Source organism: Rhopalosiphum maidis, chromosome 3 (assembly GCF_003676215.2).
Source record: "Rhopalosiphum maidis isolate BTI-1 chromosome 3, ASM367621v3, whole genome shotgun sequence".
NCBI classification, from domain to species: Eukaryota; Metazoa; Arthropoda; class Insecta; order Hemiptera; family Aphididae; genus Rhopalosiphum; species Rhopalosiphum maidis.
In genome coordinates, this window is record NC_040879.1 from 41,603,976 (window position 1) to 41,628,654 (window position 24,679).

At 27.6% G+C, this 24,679-nt stretch overlaps 1 pseudogene; it reads right to left on the bottom strand.

Annotated features, from left to right (window-relative positions):
* Nucleotides 1-9,541: 9,541 nt before the first annotated feature.
* On the bottom strand, nt 9,542-15,747 carry LOC113555804 (annotated as a pseudogene).
* Between the last annotated feature and the right edge of the window lie 8,932 nt (nt 15,748-24,679).

Below are 24,679 nucleotides of genomic sequence, written 5' to 3' on the forward strand. Positions count from 1 at the left end.
TTGACTTGCCTAGGTTAGTATATTAAAGGACTAACAATTATTTAAACTAGAAATTTTTTGTTTGCCGTTTTTTAAAATCATATTTGATTTACTGTATTATATTACATACGAGGCACACCTAACACCTCGAAGTCGGACTGCCAACCTGATATGTTTAGATGTGTATAAGTTGAACTTTTCTCCCCGGTACATACTACTTGCGCCCGAGATTATTATTAGTAGGTGAGTTGCGTCCCATCAAAAAAGGTTCAAAAATGGTCATAGCTTATTTGCGTCCAACAGTATCTTCTTACAAAACCTAGTTGCGTCCCAGTTTTTAATAGCATAAATTAAATATTACATATTTATAAATCAGAATATTCTATTGATTACATTTACATATGATTTTATTTATATAGTAACTTATATATTCCACTAATATAGGTACATTTGATTATATCGCATTACTATATCGCATTACATTATCACATCACGTTTAAATAAATAAAATTATACAAAATGATGTAAATAAATATATTAAAAAATATAAAAATAATAGTTATTAATTTATATTAATAAAATCATCAAAATTAACAACAAAATAAAAAGAACTATCTAAAACATGTATTGTATATAAAGCTCAAAAATATTAAATACATGAATACAAAAATGATTGAAATATAAAAAATATTTTTTTAATAGCATAAATTAATTACACACTATTATAAAATAGAATACATATATTAATTACATATGATTCCACTATATACATTTGATTATATTGCATTACGTTACCATATATTTAAAAAAATACGATTATACAAATTATTTACATATTATGTAAATAAACATATTTAAAAAATTATTCATAATTAAAAATATAAAAATAATAATATAGGTATATAATTAATTTTTATAAATAAAATCGTCAAAATTAACAAAAATTATTGAAATATAAAAATCATTTATTACTTAATTAAAATAATGTCGGTTGAAATTTCAATGAAACGTTTTTTAAATATATAAAAGCGGAATTTGTTTTTTCTCTGAATTTTTTTATTTCTTTATTTAAATAGTCAATTTTTTGGTATTTTTTTGTTCTATAGTCTTTTTTGGGTGTATTTATGCTATTCATTAACACATAAGTATTAAATTGAAACGATTTTAAAACATTTATAAATTGATGTATATTTGGGTGGCTTGAGTAAAAAGATGAATTGAATTTGGAATGAAATGCTTCACATGCGTTCGTTGTTCGTTGTACACTAGACAAACATTGTGCCCACATACTTGGAGGAAATTGAGTATTTTCAGATATATAATTGTCTAATATGTAGTCAGTAAATTCTAAACATTTTACCGAGATGATTGGAATGATTTCATAGACAAATACGTTACTTACCATTTCTGGAGGTAAAAATGGCAATTCAAAACAAATTCTAAGAAATAAACCTATTTCTGATTTATTCTTATATTTATTGGCCAATCCAATATTTTGTATTTTTCGCCACCTACAACGTTTACTTGTTTTAAAATTAAACCGTTAATTATACCAAATATTTATACGGATATTAATTTATATATATACCACGATTGTCTCAAATGGAAACGACAACCTTTTATTTCCGCTTCTGTCCACACAGTATACACAGCTTTTGAATTGCAATTTCAAAATCAACGGCACAGTATCAGGAGCGAAGGTAGTATTGTATTTTGAGCACGATTCATTCAAATACGTAAACGCTTTTTAGTACGATTTACTTTCTTTGTTAGGCAGTAAAAAAATGCCAATGGAATGTAATAATCGAACATTTAACGAACACTGTATAACATGTACTAAGAAAAGTATAGCACCGTGCAAAATATTTTGTGTTAAACTGATCAATCGTTATTTATAATATATATATATCAAATCAGATATCAGGTGTTGGTTTTTCAAAGCATTCAGTGTTTAAGTATGGCTTGGAAATTTTTTGGTGACAACCGGACCTAATCCTATTTGTGTGCTCCAAAATAAAAATCTATTATCAATGCGATTAAATAAGTACAACAACAATGATACTTTGCGAATAATATTAATCAAAATAATTACCTTTTGCAAGGATCCACTTCTATTTGGAGTGACTTAGAATGAAACAACAAAAGTAGATCTTCTAATGTATTTTCCTTTAAGTTTAACATTTTTATACTATAGTTGATAGTGTCTAGGTTTGTTGTTGCCATTAAAATGTATAAAATGTTATTAACCCTATCAATTTTAATATTTTGTAATAAGTGTCTTTCAATTGTTATTAAAATGTTTATTTTGTTATTTGAAAATTCCAATATAGAATTTGAAGAATCAATAATATACAAAGTATTTGCATGTATATTAATTGATACACCTAAAATAAATTTTTGTTTTAGTTTATAAAGTAAATAAAAGATTAACAATGGTTATTAATATGTGTACCATTCGATCGTTCGATTTGTGGACAAAACACTTACAGGTGTATCTATAAGTTCTGTAGTTCTCTCAAATATTTCATGATCCGATGCCATTAATAAACTTCTGGTATGTGTGCTAATAAGTGCTTCAATTGCCCATGATATCAGTAATGATAGTAATATGACATGAAACTAAAATTTTATTATTTAAATTTTATTAAAAACCAAGTATTCAGAAGAATAATAAAATGCGTTTCACAAATAAAAAATATAAGTATAACTAAATATATTTCATAAATATAATCCAGAGACCAGGGTTTTATATAATAACTTGATCAATATAGATATATCACATATATTCTAAAAGATAATAATATTTAAACACCATTGTTAGAACGCAGTGGTCATTTTCACGTCCAACGCGAGAGTACTGGAGTTACTGGAGGACATTTCCTGCGGGCTGATTATAGAGAATCAACAACTGCAGAATATAATACATATTGTGACTATCATGGTAAGGTCTATAAAACTACTAGTACTTAAGGCATTCTCTTATCAATTATAGTTTTAGACTTGAGAAACATTTCTTTGAGTATCTTAAAATATCTAGCCGGTGTTCTAATATTTAGAGAAAAATCCGGGGATTCCGAATTCGAAGAGAACGCGACGATAGGCTTACTATTCGAATTTAAATTGTGAATATATGAAATCGAATTTCGGCGCCTCTCATTGGCTGTCTTCTCGGGACTTCGTTTCAAAATCCCACCGGCCGTATTCTCATTAAATTCCTATTAATATTATATATTATTAATTATAACGATCCTTGTAATTTGTGTTTACTACTTTTAAGTTAGCTAGTTACTGCTAAATGTGACGTTCAACCTAACGAATTCGTGGTTAATAACCGTGGTTCAAATTGATTGTAGTGACACCTGTGCCTGCATTAGGTATAACATTTATTATAAATTTGAGAAATTCAAATAAATATTCATAATTTACATAATTTCATACATTTAGATACGTGGATTATTTATTAAATATATTTAAAAGTACGTAAGCCAAAATTAATAGTGTGAGCTACCCCATAACAACATAATATAGAGGTTAAAAAAATAAGTTGTAAGTAAATTAAGTATGTGGACAGTAAAAATGATTTTAACACATTAGAAAGAATAATGTGGTTCATGACAGATTAAATATTTTTAACATAAAAATCCATGTACCTATTGTAGATACTTTTTAAATTAAAAGATTAAATCTTACCTGTATACAAGACTTACATAAAGCTTTACTATAGTACTCAACTAATTCCCATAGAGTTCTAAACGTTGTACGCCGAACAATGAAGAATAAAGAATGTTCATTTAATTGTTTGATTCGGTAATGTTGAACAATATCACCATAACGAACTATAGTAAATAAACATAATATACCAATATATCAATCAAAAAATATATTCAATAAACATACCAGACAAAGAGTAAGCATTTCTTGTAGTCTCAGAATCTCAAATTAAAAGAGATCCGTGACTATTTACCGGTAAAAGTAAATCTCAGTTTCTATCCTTGTGATCTTGCCAAAATACCACGGCTCGGCTTTTACTGGCATAATATTCTGTATGAGTACGCTGGGTACGGCTGGCAATAAGTTGTTATGTGTTTTCCTCTGACAACTAAAGCAGCTGCCCATGTTTGCGTAGTGCAATCGTCGACGGAGAATTTCCGACAGTCTTTATGTCTTTTTTCACATTTGGTTGTAATTGAGAGTAATGTACCTTGAAGATAATGTTTTTTTGCCACTACGGAAGAAGAACATTTACGGCACGTGTCAAATAATTCAGATAAACACTCCCAAAGTATAATAAAGTATGAATTATTACTAATTTTATTTGAATTATCTGTAAGTTGTTGTGATTGGTCATTATGGTCACTTTCAGAAAATTCCTCAAAGTCTTCATCTTCTTCTGACAAATCATTTTCCGGTGGCAGATCAAACGATAATTCATTTACGTTGTCACGACGTAAATAGTCATTTTCGATGTCACATTGTATACCAACATCATTTGTACCAAATTTTATTTTTTTTTATTTTATTGTACTTGTAGAAGCACTATTAAAACTGCCGTCAACAGATTCACATTCTTATATATATGTTTCGATGTTATTGCATGAATTGTTATTTTTTTTTCGGTGTACTTGTTTTGGCAGTTACTGAATTTACCATATTTTGCAATTTTGTTCTAGAAAAACGTTGCGAACGGTTTAACGTTTAACTTAAAATAGTAGGGAAAACACCAGCATTTAAACGAACAAGGACCTTAGAATTCGGCATAAGTTTTTGATGAAGTAAATCAGATTGATTTAAATCATTTTTGGTAAAATGTTTTGAACATATTACAGCTGATTTTCCTGGAACGAAATTTTTTCTTTTACAGAAATCACTACTTTAAATCGTTTAGGAGATTTTTCTCTTTTAGGAAATGTAAAAAAATGGGGCATGTTTAACACCTTCTTCACTATGATTAGAACAACCATAAACGGAACACAACATTTTAATTGGTGCAATCTTTTATTTTATTGTATAAATATAAACTATACTGCGCATACGAAAACTAAACATACGATTACACGAAACACGATGAGTACGGACTCGCAACGTACAACTGAGGCCTAGACGACTAGACAGTATTATTTATATTAATTATTACAGTTTTTATTTTGATACACCACTGGGCAAATATTGTTATTTATATTACGATAAACTCAACATTATACTAAGTTAAACAATACTGTAAATATTATCTACAAACATGTATAAATACATTTACATTTACATTTACATTTACACAAAAATAATACGGTGTACAAGTCCTAAAATAGTCTACAGTCGTATAAATAAATGTTTTTCAATTTTTAATTGAATCATATAATGAACTTATTATTGTAAAAAACATGCAATTAAAGAAAAATTTATGAATTTTAAATTATTATAAAGGTCTACATCAATCAATCGAGTATTAGCCGACTTATAAGAGATTAAACCGCGAAAGTCGTATTACTCCCGTAAAATCGTATACAGAGTAATCAGCGGCGGCGAAATTATGACGTCACGTGTATTTTTCAAATGACTGCCACAGGCTAAATAATAGTTATAAATATATTTTAATGGTATCTCTGTTTTTATTTCACTTAATACTATATTTTAAAATAGACTTATTTTTTTGAATGTTATGGTCTTTTAATTATTATGAATTCCTAAGATCTAAATATGTGTGGCTAATAAATTTATAATAAAATATTAAATAAATATACAAATATGACATAAAAATAAAAAATATATAAAAATATGTCAGCATAATCCCAACACATTGTTTCTTTAAATTAAAAAAAAATAAAAATTTTTTTCATGTAGATATGTCACAAAAAATAGGGGGGAGGAAGGGGCTAAGTTAAAATGAGAGTATAATTATTTTTTTTTTTAAGGGCGACAAAATTAAATTTAGAGCACTATTTTTGCATGAACCGCCCTACTCAAATGTACATTATGTTAATCATTTGCATAGATTAAACCTTTAGTTTTTACTCCCGACTTCCCTACAAATTAATCTAATGAAAAAAAAAGAAAATTCGCTAGTCCACAATAGACTTTAGAAAAATAACGATTCGAAATGATTTTTAAATTTTCTTTTACTTACATTACGACAACACACTTCATGGTTTATATAAATCAGTAAAATTAAATAAAAAAAAATAAAAACATGCATATACTTGGAATTTGGATATTTCGTGTATTGTGTTAATATTTCTTTAAAACGTCCAGGGAGAAATGAATACAAATGCATTTATGGCGTATGAAAGGGGCCATATGTTTTTGGCGCCAGACTGACGGTGTCTCACCGTGCGAACGTAGATAATGTTTTGTTGTACTGCAGGTGTACGCGTTTTAAACATAAATCTTTTCGGCGCCGGTATATATAAGCATGATTTAATAACTTACCCTCCTTAGCCTTTGTGGGTACTTGGTGTGGTGTGTGTGTGTGTGTGTGTGTGTGTGTGTGTGTGTTTGTATGTGTTTTTAAATATATTATATATATAATGTTTATATTGTGGCCTGTGTCTTATAATTTTGTAAATCGTTAAATTCGTATGATATGCGTACGTTTTAAAAATCGACCATGTCATAAAATTGTATACAATTATAATGTAAAAAAATAATACTTAGATCGTTAAGTTTCCATACAACTAATAATTACAACAAATCTGTTTTCGATTATTTTCTCTGAGGTAAATTGAAATTGAAAAAATTATCAATTAGTTATTAGAAATATTAGTTTTGTGTGTAGCTATAGAGGTACGTAGCACCTGTTTGCACGAGACACTTGTTCGTAACTTTCATTAAAGTCACTGCTGTGTCCTGTCGTCAATATGGGCTTCCTTGCTTCGTATTAATGCTCGAATGAATAGAAAATTGAATTTGTCTATTGAAATTTTCGAGTAAAATATCTGCAATGTTTCCAATATCTATAATCATTATTAAAATTATAAAAGTAACAGTTACAGAACTTGCCTACTATTACCTATGAATACAATAAAGCTACGAGGGAAAAATGATCTCTTCCTAGTTGTTTCTTTAAGATATTAATTCGCTTATTCCAGAAAAATTTATGCCCGATGAAGAAACATTATTTTATTAATAAAAAGAGTAATTTTTCAGATAAAAAAATTAAAAAAATTATTTTTTTGGAAATGTTAAGAAAATTTAATTCACCTTTATTCTTCATTTCACTTATTACATTTATACCTATCCTATATCATTTAGTTATGTTATGATTACAGAATGAAATTAACGAATTTATTGCAATAGTATACGTACATATACGTATCCATTAAATATGCATTCAAAAGACATGTAATATTTTTTTTTCAGTAGAAATGGAATATACATTGTAACCTTCTATCCTTCTATACGCTTCCTTTGTCCTCTGATTGTTCATACCAATCCCCACCACTAAATTTTATCTAACGATCATTATTTGAACAAGGAAATACCGCTGTGCCATACCTCTAACGATCACAATTCGATTTAGCTCCAGTCTTAGTACAACCACTGTCTTTTCACAATACATCGAGCTCTCACCATCAGTTATATTTGTTCACGGAAGTGTTCTCTCTACAAGTATGTTACAATAATGATACCATACCATGTTACTGTTATATTATCTGCGTATTATTTAATGTTAAGTTATTTTATTGGTTACTTATTGTTTTTATAATTTTTTTAAACATCATACAGCACATGACAGATTTAGCATTTGTAGAAAGGTTCATTAGGTACATAACAACTACTATACTATTTTTTCACACATTTTTAAAGCATTAAAGGCTGAATTAGATAGTGTTAAAGCTGATCACGTATATCAATATAATTATAATTACATTAATTTTTTTATATATTTATATTTATTTTATATTCATAATTATGATTTCAACAATACATTTTTCGATCAAAAACTCTAAAGTAGGTATTTAAATTAAACGTGAACAAAATTTATAGAATAATAAAGTACCTTTATAAATTGTGTAAAAAGAATTTCAAAATTATATATCATTTTATTTTTTCGAGTACATTTTAAACTATACAAGAAATTATTTGATTTTTTCAATGTAACCAATACTTTTTAATTTTACTAATCTTCGATCGTATTACATCTTGATAGCAGTTCGTGATTTTTAGAACGTATTGTGTGTTTATACTAAAAACCGTGCGGTACAAATGTATTCATAATTTATCAATTGATCTTTATTTATAAATAAATGCATTAACAAAAAGAGCAATACGTAAAAATTATTTTAATCAAATTATTTTCAGTTATACATGCCTACTTATAATCCATATAATATTTTCTATGTTTTAGATAAAAATGAAGTTATATACAATAATGATTGGAATGGCTATGCTCATAATTGAATTATGCTTTAAAAATGTCGTGGGGACAGCCTTACATCCGTTAAATCGTGACGAACATTATATGAATAATAAGCAACAGTTTTGCGGCAAGCGTTTATCTAATGAGCTTGCCATTTTATGCGAGGGTGAATTCTACGAAGTCAATGGTGAATAGTTAATATAATTTCTCTATAGAATATATTATAATATAAGTACAAATATTAATTTATATTATTTTATAATAAACTGTAACTTAAAGAATTTTGTATAGATTACATGGTAATCCAAGTAATTTTAATCCAAGTAAACTCATCATTATTTACATAGGTTTATTTAATAACTATATTTAACATGACTAATGATTTACCTGTATTTTTAGGTAGTGCAAATAGAAGGCAAAAAAGGGGAATCGCCGACGAGTGTTGCAGTAGACCGTGTTCGAGAAGTTTTATTAAAATGAACTATTGCCGTCCTTTAACCGAAGAGTAAGTAATTTTTAATTAAAATTAAATATATAATGATCGTATGATTAATGATTATCATTAGGTATATCAAATTTGGAACTTATCAATTATTCAACAAAACTAACATGCTTATATACTTTCAAGTTAGTGAACGAATCTGGTATTCATATACAGTGAAACCTCCCTTAACGGACACCTCTAAATAGCAGATATTTTTTGGAGAACGGGGACATTTTCACTACTTTTCTATAGGAAAACCTCTAAATACCACTTTTATGGTATTTTAACTTTTGATTTTAACCATTTCTATTGTAAATTTGTGGAATTAGAAAATGCACTAACATAGGAAATTATTTCCTGTCAAAATACAAAACAATCTAAAGTAACTATTTTTTTAATGTTTGTTTTAATTTTTATATTATCAATTTTTTTAATTTTTTTACCTTCGAATTTTTAAAAATACATTAAAATAAATTAAATTTATTATGTACTTATGTATATGTATAAATAAATAAATAAATAAATAAATAAATACATTTTTAATCATAATTCAATTTTTTATTTCTCTAAAAATAGTATAATATTTTATTTCTCTCTCTAAATACCGGACGCCTTCAAATAGCGACAATATTTCAACGACCGAAGGTGTCCAGTATTTAGAGGTTACACTATTTTTTAAAACATTTTACTAGATGTTCTGTTAAAATATTATAGTACATTTTGCTTTATGTTGTTTGGATGGAATTAGAATTAATTAATAAAACCTAAAATAAAATTCAAATTTTAATAATTATTAATTAATTATAATAATTAAATACACTGAAATCTGTCTACGAATTTTCAAAACTGTCGCTAACTTTATATTCTTTGGTTATAGAACGTACTTGACTCTAATTAAGTATATAAATTAGATTAAAATAATAAAGAAAAGAAATAAGTATATAATTTTAATCTATTTTTTTTTTTTATACTCAGATAGTCAGCTAGATTGAAACAATTTGACATTTTTGCTTTTAAAAAAAATTTGTCAACTTATTTTAAAAGTTTAAATTAATAGTTGGAATAATAACTAACTGATAAAAATGTGTTGGTTTTAAAAGACCAAAGTAGTACATTTTATAATAGTAAAGTTCAATCTTAACTACTGTTATGAAAAATACTCAGATTTGAGTGTAGTTCTTTTCAAATTTTTGATTTGATTTTTTCCAGCAATTAATTAATATGTTTTATAAATTACAGATTAATATATACTAATTCCCCAGTATTAAGTCCAATGGAGGAAGTTGATTACCTTGGATATTATTTTGAACTACGTAAGTATTTACTAATACTATGTAATATTTCCTCAAAATTAAATTGACCTTAAATAGAAACAAGAGGATTTCGATCTATAATGTTCGATATAATCCATTCTTCCTAACTGCAGAAATGAATAACTTGAATCTTTACCCAAACACATGAAGTTGAAGATTTTTAATAATTTTTATAATTTTTTACAGTTGGGCGTGTATTGGAACCTATCACGAAGGAATTAACCAGTACACCAATTTACCATTGACAACAACAAATAATAAATACATTCATTAAATTGTTTTATTAGTATTATGTATAAGTACCTGGTATCACTATTATCTATACTGTATTGTATTTATATTTTTTAATAACAATAGGTAATACCTATAATATTTTTAACACAATAAAATATTCATTTCAAAATATCAATAATGAATTATTTTTAATAAATTAGTATTATATCATTATTATCAATAACAAAACAATTTAATTAAATATTATAAGAAATTGAAAAATTATCATTTGGATTATTATTACTTGTTGATCTGGTAAATAAACCCCATACTATGACAGACAACGACAAATGGCGAAACCATAATAATTTTTCTATAATTAGTCCGATTCACAATGTTACGGTACGACAAATCGTCCAACTATTAATACTTCATAGTTATTGTCCGTTATCAATATTAACGGAATTAATATATGTAGTCACTAGTCACTCATCACAAACCACTAGCGTAAGCAGTGTTAGTACTTAAATATAGGTTGTTATACGCAGATAGTCAGTAGTCGTTCTGTGTAACTTGATGTTTTTGTAAAAAGTTTCGTAATTTCTTAATGTCAGGTTTGGCAATTGTAGCAGTTTTATTAAACGACGATGAAGAAAGAGTATGACAAATGTTTGACAAAATCCATGATATTTTGAAAAAGAATCTGGAGCTCATGAAGCTGCTAAAAAAATAGTTCCGAACGTTATAATTGTAACATGCCGTTTTCATTTGGGCCAAGATTGGTGGAGAATGGTAATATAAAAATCTAATCTTATTTATAAATTAATACTCTTCACGACTTTGAAGAATTTTTTAAAATAAAATAAAATATCTACAGATAATTTTGTAACAGTATTATTAATATTTATACAACAAAAATTGTTTTAATTAATCAACATTTTAAACACTACATACCTATTATTTTGTACAATTTTATTATAGTTTGTAACGAAGAGTTGTTGTTTTAATTGTATTATTAATACCAATAGTTTATATTTAAAAAAAAATGTTTATAATAAATGTTAAAAATAAATAAAAATTAATAAATGTTTAAAATATTCAGAAATTATAAACTTGGTAACGTAGTCTAAAAAACGTTTACAATCGTGTTATAAAAAAGGTAAAACGTTCGCAATCGTGGTGTACCCGTATTTAGATGATTTTGAAATACAGTTTGTAAATTTTCAGTTGAGTACCATATGAAAAGAATAATTCATTATACTGAGAAATGAATTAGAAGAAATTCAGCGTGATGGGGCAATAGGCAAAACATAGGGAACACGATTTTAAAAGTGTGGAACGAAATTCCATAAGATTATTCCACTTTAAAAATAGTGGTATTAGTCGTTTAGTCTATTTTTTTATTCAACTTATTTAATGACTTAAAATATTTATAATATTGTGTTTGACAACATATTAATTTGTATTTTATTGTTAGGAGTCCTTTCCTCGTCCATAATCCTATGTAACAATAGTAACATATCCATTTATCTGTTGATTTGAATGCATTGACCTGGCATTTAACTAGATTGTGTTTAACTTACCTATATTTTGTGCTTACATATCGATAATTTATCAATTAAGATGGTTCGTAAATGTTGTGTTTGCTCAAAAGCTAATAAAAAAGGTATTAGCATGTTTAGGTAAGTAATTTAATGAAATATATAAAAATTATATATTAACAAACATTGTAGAAAATTACATTTTATACTTTTATAATAAAGTTCCTCTATCTGATCGTATTTGTACAAAATGGATTAAAGCAATTGGTCTAAAAGAATGTATACCAAATAAATTGTACTTAGTGTGTGAACATCACTTTGAAGAAATTAGTTTTCAAAATCAAAATTCATACACAAAATAACTAAAATCAAATGCATTTCCAACGTGTTTGTTGGTAAACAAAATCTAATACTTTATAATTCATTACATTTATGACTTTAATTACCTAGTCTAAAATTAATTTAATATTTAAAGGAAAGTAAACCAAGTGATGTAATAATTCCCGGCATTAATAATGATGAATCAGTTAATGAGTAAGTACAACAGGTATTAAGTGCAGTCTTGGGTAAGATACTTTTTAAAAGTATTTGGAATAAATACTCGAATACTCATGAAAAATGGTATTCTGAATAAATTATTTAGAATACTATAAAACTATTCTAAATACATCTAAAATATTTTTTGTTTTAAATATTAATAAAATAATAATTGCTTTTGGGAAATTATAGCCAATGTTTAAATATATTGTTTGTAAATTTAATATACCTAACTATGACACTTTTTGATTTACAATATTATATAATAATAATTATCTGCTATTATTTTTTATGAATAAACAAAACATATAATCTTTCATTAAGATAAGCACAATTAAAAACAATAAATACAAAATTAGAAATGTAAAAAGTATTTATTTAAACAAAATATTAAAATAATTTCAAATTAAATGTTTGTTACATTTTAGCATTAATATATTTTCAAAGTTTTCATCTGTCATTCTTCCTCTTTTTTTAGTCAATACAGCACTACCAACACTAAAGACACGTTCTACAGCTGCACTGCTTGGCAGTGGTGTGTTGAACTTTACAAATACTTTTCTTATTGTAGGAGTTTCAGTTAAAGAATCTAAATTTTTCGTTGAACTTTTGGTTAAGAAATTTGATATTTCCTGTTCTAAAGGAAGAGTAAATTTTGATTAATTTTTTGGCTAATCAAAAAAATTACTTGCGTCGTCACTATCTGATGATTCACATTCCGGTAAATTTTGTTGTTCAAACATTTCCAAACACGATTGCTTAAAAAATAATAAAGCTCTTTCTTTTTTATCACTATTATTAAGCCAAGCAGTTTTAAAATATGGGTGAGAAAGTGTAGCAGATAATAAAAACGGATCACTGAGCTGATTATTAAAACGTTTTTCTACCCTATTCTTAAGCAAAATTACCAAGAAATTGCAATAAGTTAATTTTTTTCAGATAGAATATCATCATATTTTTATTTGAGTGATGTGATAGATGGCAATATATAACCAATTTACATATGTTTTTCCCCCTGTAATACATCTAGACATACGCACAGTGGTTCCATAACTAGTAAATACTCATCCAAAAATTCTATATCGGTTTTAGAAAAACGGTTAACTGTAAGGGCATCACATACTTTATAAAATTTAGAAGGACTCATTTTAAAATGAATTATAAGAAATTTTATAGCATCAAACCAGGAATTCCAACGGGTATCATTAGGAGTTTTTAAATACACATCCAAATTGGTTTTAACTATGTCAGCCATTTGACTGGAACGGTTCTGTTTGTTCCAAATAGCTTGACATTTTGCAAATGTTAGTCTACTTTATTTTGTATAAAAAAATTGACTAACACAGCCATAACCTGAATTAGACAAGAAAAATTATATTAATGGACACTACGTTGGTAGCAAACTTCAGCAAATATTAAGTAACAGGCAAATAAAGTTATTTATTTAAAATAATAATATTCAATTTTTTAGATTTAATTGATTTTTGATAAAATGAAGTTTTTTTAGTAAATATTTTCTCTACGACTACTTTCTGTTCAGTACCTATTTAATTTTTTTTAATATTGAAGCTTTTAACTACATCATTAAAATAACAATCAGAATCTTTATCAATTTTTATAATTATTAATTTTTTAGTTAAAATCAAGGTTTTATACTGATTTCCTTGAAGTGTATTATTTGGTAAAGGACTATTATTATGTTGAATTTTTAAATTGAAGCTTTCACTTCGATTTCTTTGAAATACATCGCAATGTGCTATAATTTATTATCTAGTAGTAAAAGTAATAAAAGTGAATATCCGTCAACTTTATTGTTCCGAGCCGATATCGCGATATTTTCAATAATTATTTTTAGATATCGATATTGTTGCCCAACATTACTGTTAGTAATTACTGGTAGTTTTAAGTGTTTAGACATTTTTACATTAGTGACTGTCACCGTTCGATACGTTGTCTATGTTATTAGTTCCGTAACTACGCATTTTTTAAAAATTTAACAGTGTAGTTTCGTGTTTTTCGCGTTATTCATGATGTCGTTAAATACGTGTTTTATTTGTGACAAAGGGTTTACCGAGGGTAATGGCGTTATTGTAAAACGAAAAGGTATAATAACATTTTTAAATTCAAGTTTCATTCGTAAAGACGGTAGAGCCAATGTTATAAAAAATCACGAGTCTGTTAAAGAACACGAAGATGTCGAAAACGATACGCGAAAATTGATCGAATTAATCTGCGAGACACTCTTAACCAGCCACCAGTTCGTTCACCCGTTAAAGCCAAATTGCGGTCCACTAAACCAACATTTAATTTTAAAGAGTCGTGTTTTATTGTGAAAAAAAAATTGTTGACGCATTTTTAATAAATGAACGGAAAAAACCTGCAAATAAATATTCTAAAGTGTATAATGTCCGAAGTTTATCGTAACGTGAAAAAATAATAGAGGGCTGTAGAACGAGGTTATGATATTGGAAAAACGGCTTGGAAAAGAGTTATCAGTGAACCAGATCTAGTATCCGCCGAGGCCATTTATCATCACGATTGTTACGTAAGTTTTTTTTTAATTACTGCTACTTCGGTACAAAAAAGGGGACGACCAAAACAGGAGAATATATTTAAAGCTATGGATATTATTTTTGATTTGATTGAAAATAATGAAGAATGTTAATTTTCAATTTCTGATTTAATCGACCTACTTAATGGATATAAACCAGACGTAAATACTGTGAAATCGAAGTTAATCGAAAAATATGGCAATAATGTTATAATATCTGAAAATTCCAACAAACAACCTATATTATGTTTGACATCATTTGGTGGTAAACTGTTAAATGAAAACTAGTATATCAATAGAAAATCGGATGCTCAGGAAGAACGTTTGCGAATTATTAGTGCAACTGCAGGTTCATGAATGTTCATTTTACGAATCACCTATTGATTTTCTAAAGAATGTCGATAATGTTGTACCCAATTCCCTAAGAATATTTTTAGAGAGTATAATTTTGAAAAAAAAAGTCACAAAAAGAAAAGATCCGAAAAAAATGTACTGCGATTGCACATTAAATAATGTCTGCAAGGCCTAAGTCATTTATATCACCTCTACAACTAGGTCTTTCTGTATTTTTACACAAAAATTTGAGTCAAAAAATATTATTAATATTTTGTCAAATCTTGGATATGCTCAACATATTATGAAGCACTATTATTTGAAGTATCGTCCATATCTCACCCACAACCAGATATTTCACCAGATTCATTCACAAAATTCGTTTTCGATAACGCCGATTTTAACGTCAATACTCTAGATGGCTTACACACGTTCCATAGCATGGGTGGTATACAGTGTGTTACACCTAGATCTGCTGTTTATCCTACAAATAAGATAAATCGATTGAAAAATTTACCATCAGCAGAAAGTATGGGGAATTTCAGACAAATAACGTTTAAAACTTTCCAACCTACTAATAATGAAGATCTTAAAAACGTAATTTTTGATGATATAATTAATTTTTCTACTGAACTTGAATACGTAATATCTCAACCTCATCTAATTTGGATATTTGGCAAGTTTATGAACATTCCTGTTATTCCAGGATGGTCTGCATTTATGACAGAAATTACGAAAAATGAACCATTTTCGCAAACAAGCATACTTCCACTCCAATTTGTAAACTCTCCGCCTAGTAATTACGACACTGTATACACAGTTTTAAATTTTGCATTAAAGAAATGCACAACGATGTATCAAAACACCTACTTTATCACGTTTGATCAACCACTTTATATCAAAGCTCGTGATGTAGTCGAAAAAACTCCAATGTGGTCGAATGTGATAGTAAGGCTTGGAGGTTTTCATTTACTCATGTCATTTATGGGCACGATTGGGTACATAATGGCCGGTAGTGGTTTGAAGGAATTTTTTAGTATTATTTATGCACCAAACACTGTCGAAAAAATTTTTACTGGCCATGCATACGCAAGAGTTGTTAGAGGACATGGGTTGACATTTAGCTTTATCAAAAATTGTTTTAAAATCAATTGAAATCAACGATACAGAGAAAGGACAAATTATTGATATACTAAACAATTTTTCTTCGGAACCACCTCTACTTGTCGAAATTTGTGATGAAAACAATATAACACCACAGTTAAGTGAAAAATTGAAAATGCAACTACATAAACTAGAAAAAAACGGCGCTACTTCTAAACTATAGGTACAATATTTTCACATGGTATGTTTAATGAAAGAATTTATAATGGCTGAAAGAATAGGTAACTGCAATTTACATATTCAATGTATACAAAAAATGTTACTTTTTTTTCACGCTAGTGGATATTTTCCATATGCAAAAGCATGTCAATTGTGTATAAATGATATGGCAAATTTAAAAAATAAAATGACCAAATACGAATATGTAAAATTCATTGACCAAAACAATTTTACAATAAGACAGATTAATTAATTTTGGTGTGGAAATTTTACGGATATAACTATTGAACAAATTCTAATGCGATCAATGAAAACAATTGGAGGTTTGACGTATGACCGAGGAATAACTGATAGCACCTTGACAAAATGGGTTCAAGGCTTACCATCGGTTCATGATATATGTGAAACCTTGGAGAAATATTTTGGTGTATATATGGCCAATTCCGAATAACATGTTGATGCGAGGCCCTCACGTATTTCAAGAGATGAAAGTGATTTGAAAAAGCTACTTGAGTGGTACTCGTCTCATCCACCTTTTCCGACAGTAAATAATACTATTTCAATAGCTACTGGTATTGTAGGAGACAAAAGAGTAAATTGTTATAAAGCCAACGAAATAGGATTAATTGAAATGAAAAAGATAATTGTTCTTACATATGGATCTGTGACGTTTAAGAGGAACAGTAGAGTATTTCCTCTAAGGGTTATGACATCTTCCATGAAAATAAGAGATAAATTAATACCAATAGACCCCTATTATTGTTTCAAAGAATTTAAATTATGAAACAAAATGATGAAGAACTTAAAACGTGTTTTAGTTATGAATTATTTCCATACCCTCTTTCGTTGTTTTTTGACTAAAAATGCGAAAAACTAAAAAATCTGTATTATACGATTACATAGAACCAATAGAGAATACAAATGTTGAATTAAACTTAAAAACGTATGTTGTAGATGAAGGTTTTCTCTTACATCGAGTAATTTGGCAAATAAATCAAACTTTTGAAAAAATTTGCATATTATATATAATATTGAAAAACATTTTGGAAAAAATGTATCAATCGTATTTGATGGGTATAATGAAAGTTCACGAAGTACAAAAAGTGCAGAACGTCATCGACGTATAAAAAATACTTCGGTAGATATTTTATTCGATGAAAATATGGTTTTGACAATTGCACAAAGTTCATTTTTATCAAATCCACAAAATAAAAGTAGATTCATTAAAATGTTATCTATTTACTTGAAAAATAATGGTTGCACCGTTTTACAAGCAGCCGATGATGCCGACACAATGATAGTAAACGAGGCGATTTTAAAAGCAAAAAATGAACCTGATGTCATTGTAGTTGGAGAAGACGTAGACTTACTAGTTTTATTGATTGCTCTTACTCCTGAAAAAAAAAATTATATTTTTAAAACCTGGGAAAGGAAATAACGAAAAACATATTTATTTCACTCAAGAAGCTCAAAAAATAAATGGAATTAAACAATCTACTTTATTTTTACACGCAATAAGTGGTTGCGACACTGTTTCATGTTTTTTTAATGTTGGAAAAATTAAACATTTTAAATTATTAGAAAAATATCTGGACCTTCAACAAGTCATAAACATTTTTAATAATTTGGTTTATTGACGATACATTTAAAAGTTGCCCTAAAATGTTTTACCAATTATTCACGATTCACGGTGTTAAAAATCATAACTATACGCCACTACTTTTTATTTTACTAACGGGAAAATCGAAAAAAATTTATGAAGATGCTTTGACTAATTTAAGAATGAAGATGAACGACTTTAACTTAAATTTATCACCAAAAATAATTTACGCTCACTTTGAACTAGCTATTCATTCTGAACTTTTAGTTGTTTTTCCAAATGCAATAAGAAAAGGATGTCGTTTTCACTTAAGGCAGAGCATATGGAGAAAAATTCAATTAGTAGGTTTAAGTACAAATTTTAAAAAGAAAACAGAAATCGGAATATTTTTAAAATTATTTTTTGGACTTTCGTTCTTAAATCCAAATGATGTAGACGACTGTTTTTAAACAAAATTATGACAACTCAACCTAACGTAGATCGTATACATGAGTTTTGTGACTCAAGTTTTGAGGGGTGTTTTTTAAAATCAGTTTTTGAAAAGTAGAAACTTTTCAAAAACTTTTTTTTAAATAAATATACAAAAAAAAATATGAAAATTAGGTATACTTAAAATACTTTTTTTTAAATATAAATATTGATATAACAAAATTAACATTAAAATTGAATAAGTATAACCATGCAAAAATCCAAGTATTTCGGGAGGTGTTTGAACACCCAAAAACCCCCCTGTGTACGTCCTTGGTACGTGTGTGTGTCACTGAACTCCTAAACGGCTGGACCGATTTGAATGAAATTTTTTCACCCCTGGATTCACAAATCAGCCCGATAAAGTTAGTTATTAGCGTTAATTATTTTTTTCCAAGGGGTTGCTAGAATACTAAAAATTAAAAAAAAAAACAAACATTTTTAAGTGCATATTTTATATAGAGTTGATATGTCGGAAATATCATCTATACACCAAATCAGAAAACCAAAAATAGTATTAATCCTCACGCTCAATGTTAGCATAAGGCAACTAAACTTAACTCGGATACATTTTGTACGGGTAACGAAGTGCACGGGACAGTTACTATATTGTACATTGTCAAAATAAGTTCACCAAATTTTATGATAATTAAAAATGCATGATAAATAAAGATTAACTTGTAGGTGGTAATAGGTACACGGCATGCCATTCGGACATTTCAATTTATGTTTATTTTCTTGGCACGCAATTCGGATGCAACGAATTAAAAACACCTATTACTTTAACCTTCGGAGATGAACGAACTCTACGACACACTATAAGCCTATAATCAAAAATATGATTTTAAATTAATCTCGAGTTCTGAGAATCCCGAGCGAGGTTGACCACCCGCGCGTGGGCAAGCATTACAGGATGTCATTTATAAATTAATCATCGCAAGTGTATTATGAAATTCGTAATAGCGTGAGAGCGAATGACGTTCTTAGGAATAGGCCAAAGGATACATGGGTCATTGGAGAGGACTCCAATAGACGTGATTTACCAGAGTTAGCACAAGCACCTTCACGTCAGTCTATATCAGAATTTAGTCATTTGGACTTAGAATATTTTCAATTAAAACAATAAACAACACTTAAGTAATATATTTTAATATAAAATATTAAAAAAATATAATGAAAATTATTATTTTAGATAACCACTGACAATAATTTATACTAAACTATACAAAAATAATTGTGTCAGAGTAGAGCTTAGCTATTTTCCTTTCAACTTTTTAGATAAAAAATAAAAATTATCTGATTTACATACATAAAAATATTCCTTAAGTAAAATATCTATTTCTTACCTTTCAAATTAGTAGTATTGTTGAGATATTTAAATTCTTATTTATATATTTTACATACAAAGCATTTTTCGGAAGTTTTTTTAAAAAATACTCTCACACCAGGACTTATTCTAAAGCACAGTTGGGTTTATTTTGCGTATTTGGAAAAGCTAGATGCGCACTTGATAATCAATTTTTGCGTAATTGATTTAACATGATTTATTGTTATATTAATAAGATAATACAAGCAAATAGTAGTTCTGTAGTTTCTATAGGTATGTATAAGGAATTATTTGCAATAAGAAAATCATTTTATATACCTAGGTACCTACTTAGTAAATTAATGATAAATAATTATATAATTTAAAAATGTTAACTACCTTTAATTATAAATCAATGAAACTACTAAACTATGTTTATTACTTGAAATTGAATTCACGAGCTAACTCTGGAGTCTAAATAAGATAATTCGTATGAATACGTAATACCGAATACCGACAAAGAAAATCACCGATAAACCGTTTGCCGTCGCATGTCTGTGGCGACTATCGGCTGCTCTCGCGTGATGTACTCGCATATTCGTTATAGTTTATAAATTTTATTTTTGTCATATATTCTTACATTTTGTGACCAAACGATCACGGAACAACGACAGCCGGCAGCAACGCGCGACACGTTTTCAGTAAAACATAAGTAAACAAATTAACAAAATTTGTAATACCAATAAAAAAATATTATTTTATGTGCTAAAAATAAAAAGAGGTAGATTATCAACGATTTTTGTATATTACTGCGACTTTTATCTTAAGTATAGAATATTTTTATCTGTAAATTGTAATGTCATTATAAGCTTATAAGCTAGAGAAATATTTTTAAAATAATAAATCTAATTAAACCAAACTTAGAGTATTTAATTGTAGGTAATAGGTACTCATGTAAGTCGGGAATCGTAATAACAACCAATCAGTAATAAATTTGTTTTTTTAGGCTATGGCTAAACGAAATTATTATATAAACGACTCTTTAACCAAATGGTTATCATCAGTAAGCCCTTCATAGCTACCAAAAACTAACACCAGTAATATAATAAACACAAATGTCACAGCACCCACATCTACTACCACGGCCAACATTAATGTCACAACTACAACCAAAATCTCTTACGTAACATTTAATAGTACTGCCAATGATGTTAAAAAATAATTTCAAGTAAATCTACCGTAGAAAATAATTCTAAAACGTTTCAGCATATGCACTGACACGGAAAACATTATATTAAATGCATGGCTTGTAATAAATATCCTGATGATATCGTAAAAAAACATACAATAAAGTCACAAATAACAAAAATAACTAAAGATCTCGGTGCCTTATTTAGAAAAGAAGTAATTGATAACCATTTAACAAAACCGTATCATAAAATCAGTATAAAAATGGATCGTGCTATTTTGAAAGCTAATGAAAAACTTGGTAATAAAATTGGTTCTCTACTGATACATACGTATGGGGATGCTAAAAAACTGACTCTAAGTGCATATACATATCCTATGAGAGTAATGACTTGTTAAATGGCTTCTAACTTTACTTTTAATGAATTAAATTAAAATAACACGAATGATTTCCAATATTTGACTCCAGCATCACATAAAAAATTCCTTCAGTGTATCGTGAAAAGTTATAAAAAAACATTTTCGGATAAACTAATTTTGGAAACAATGTCTATGTCATTGCGTTGCGATGGATTGGTGGATCGTTCACAGATAGATAAAATGTATACAATACTTAAAACAGTGTCATTAAAAAGAGTCGAAGAACAGTATTTTTTGGGCGCAGGGCAGGTTGAACAAAGAGGTGCTGAGGGAATTTCGGATGCTATTGAAACGGCTTGTATAAATAACTTAAGGCATGATGTAACTGAATATATTTTTAAAAATATATCATCGATTGTTACTGATGGAGCTGCAGTGAATATTGGTAGTAAAAGAGGTTTATGGACATAAGTTGAAAATGAATGGAGAAATAATTCAAATAAAAGTAATGTACCATTAATTAAGATTTGGTGTGCTGTTCGTTGGTTAAATCTTGCATGGAAAGATGTAAGTTCTACCGTAGTACAAGTATCTCATATCGTAAGCAAATTATCAGGAATTTCTGCTTTTTTCCACAACTAAGCACTTCGAACTAGAGAATTACAACAGTCTAAGAAAAATAATTTACAGCTAATAAAGATACCAAAATTTTTTCAAGTGCGATGGACAGAATTTTCTTTTAGTTTAGTTAACGTAATATTAATTTCATGAAAAGCTCTGATTATATACATGCAAAATTCTAAAGAGAGAGTCCAACGGATTCTTATTATTATTAACTAATAAGGATACTATTTTGTTATTAGCATTTTTGGAAGATGTATTGGCCATTTTTAGTCGTTATCAACAAATTATTCAGTGATAAAATAATGGTTTTGGATCTTGTTAAACACACTAAATCAGTTGTAAACAAAATTAAATCATTGAGTTAAATTAATTTAGTTGGTGGTTGGGTAGAAGTACTAATAGGTGAACCTAAAGGTACTGATGGAAAAGCTCTAAAAGGTATTAAATTAATCGATTTTCAATATAAACGGAAACATCGGCATAATTTGTATGTGACTGAAAATAGATCTGAGTGCTATATGCCATGAAATAGTAGAAACTTTAGCTAATTTTTTGTAAGACCACATACATATTGATGAAAACTTTGTTAGTACTATCAAACCTGTTGCTAACCTTGATTGCAATGCTAACATCAGAAATGTATTTGACGTTTTGGGTAAGGATTTAGATTTAGCTGATCTAAATATGGAATATACAGATTTAATAGAACATAATAAATTAGAAGAAATACGACAATGCCATTGCCTAAATTAGTGCAATATTTATTTGGGTCCAAAGAGTTTAAAAATATTAGTATTTTACTTGTTCATGTTTTAGCTGCAAAACCTCACAGCACTGACGTTGAACGATTAATCAGTAAAAGTAATATTTTAAAATCAATAAATCGTCAAAGTTTGCATGTTGAAACAGAAAATTAATATCTTTATATTCATTTTAACTTGCCTGCTCTTCAAAATTGGGATCCAAGACCAGCAACTCAAATATGGTTAAATCAAAACGAACGCCGCATTAAAGACACACCTAAAGCCAAACACCAAGAATGGTTTAACGGGATATTTATAGAAGCCCCGAAAAGAAAATCTTAAGAGGAAACTGAGCAAAAAATTAAAAAAAGAATGTTTTAATATTGTGTGTGTTATGTGTTACGTGTATATAAATTTTACGATAAAAGAAAAAAAGGACATTAATATTTAATAAAATATTTTAAATATAAATGTTTATTTTATTTCTTCTTAATAGGTTAAATTTTAAATTATTCCACCTTAATGCTAAAAATGTTATCATTTTAAACTATGATTTCATATTATATTTCGTTATTATTATAGTTAAATTTGTATAGGTTAATTTAAGAAAAAAATCCTTAGAATAAGCCCAGTCCCACACTATCGACCTTTTATTAGGTGCCAGTACAAAAATTAAATTTAAAATACTCAATACTTATTAAATACATAGTTAATATTAAATACTTAAATCAATCAGTAAAACTTATTCGAACCTAGTCAATGAACAGTTTGATGTTAAATATTACCCCATTGGCAAGCATGTATTCACATTTTGTAGGGAAAGTATTATAGCTTTATCGACATAACTTTATCTACGTCTATTAATACTGAGACTTTTCCTATTCTACAATGATGTATTTGTTATAAATACTTAACAATGATTCTTTTTTTGTCTTTTTCAAATTATTATCGTCGTATATTTTAATCAACTCCGTCCGATCGTACTAAATACGTCTCGCGCCTAGTCGTGAATTCGTGGTATTATTTTTTTATTATATAAATAATATTTTCCTTTAATACGTATATTTGGATTGAAAATGCATTTCACACGACACCCACACATCATGATTATTTGATTCATTCGATTATTCCCATCACTAGTTTCACTTATGCAATGTTATTTTATATTAAATATTGATTAACAATACTTATTGAAATTCTTCAGATAAACGTTACATATTATGTAAAATACATAAACTATAGTAAAAATATAGATGTACAATTTACTTCTCCTTATATCGTAAAAATCTATAAATAGTAATAAAAACATGTACTTACTTCAAATATGCACACCTGATGTTAGACACTGAGATAAATTTCCAAGATCCAACAATTTAAGTGCTTTCAATTACAAAAGCATGAAACAAATAATTGTTAAATGTAATTCAACTGAATAAGTAGATTAGGTTATGTAGTTTTGTATAGGTATTTACTGTTTAAAGTGTTTAAACATTATTAAAATATGATTTTTAATTCGTAGTTTTAATTTTTTTTTAAAAACAATAATTTTTAGCACATGAGTATTTTGCTGTTTTTAGATACACATTTTCTCACAAGAAATGTCAATACATTCAATATAGTTATTAAATATTTATACACCTATTACCTACGTATATAATTGTTTTTAATAATTACATGGAACACCTTACGTAATAAGTTATCTATGCAAATTTCTTGGAACAACTTGACCCTCTACCGCTTAGCAGTAAAATGGCAACGGTACT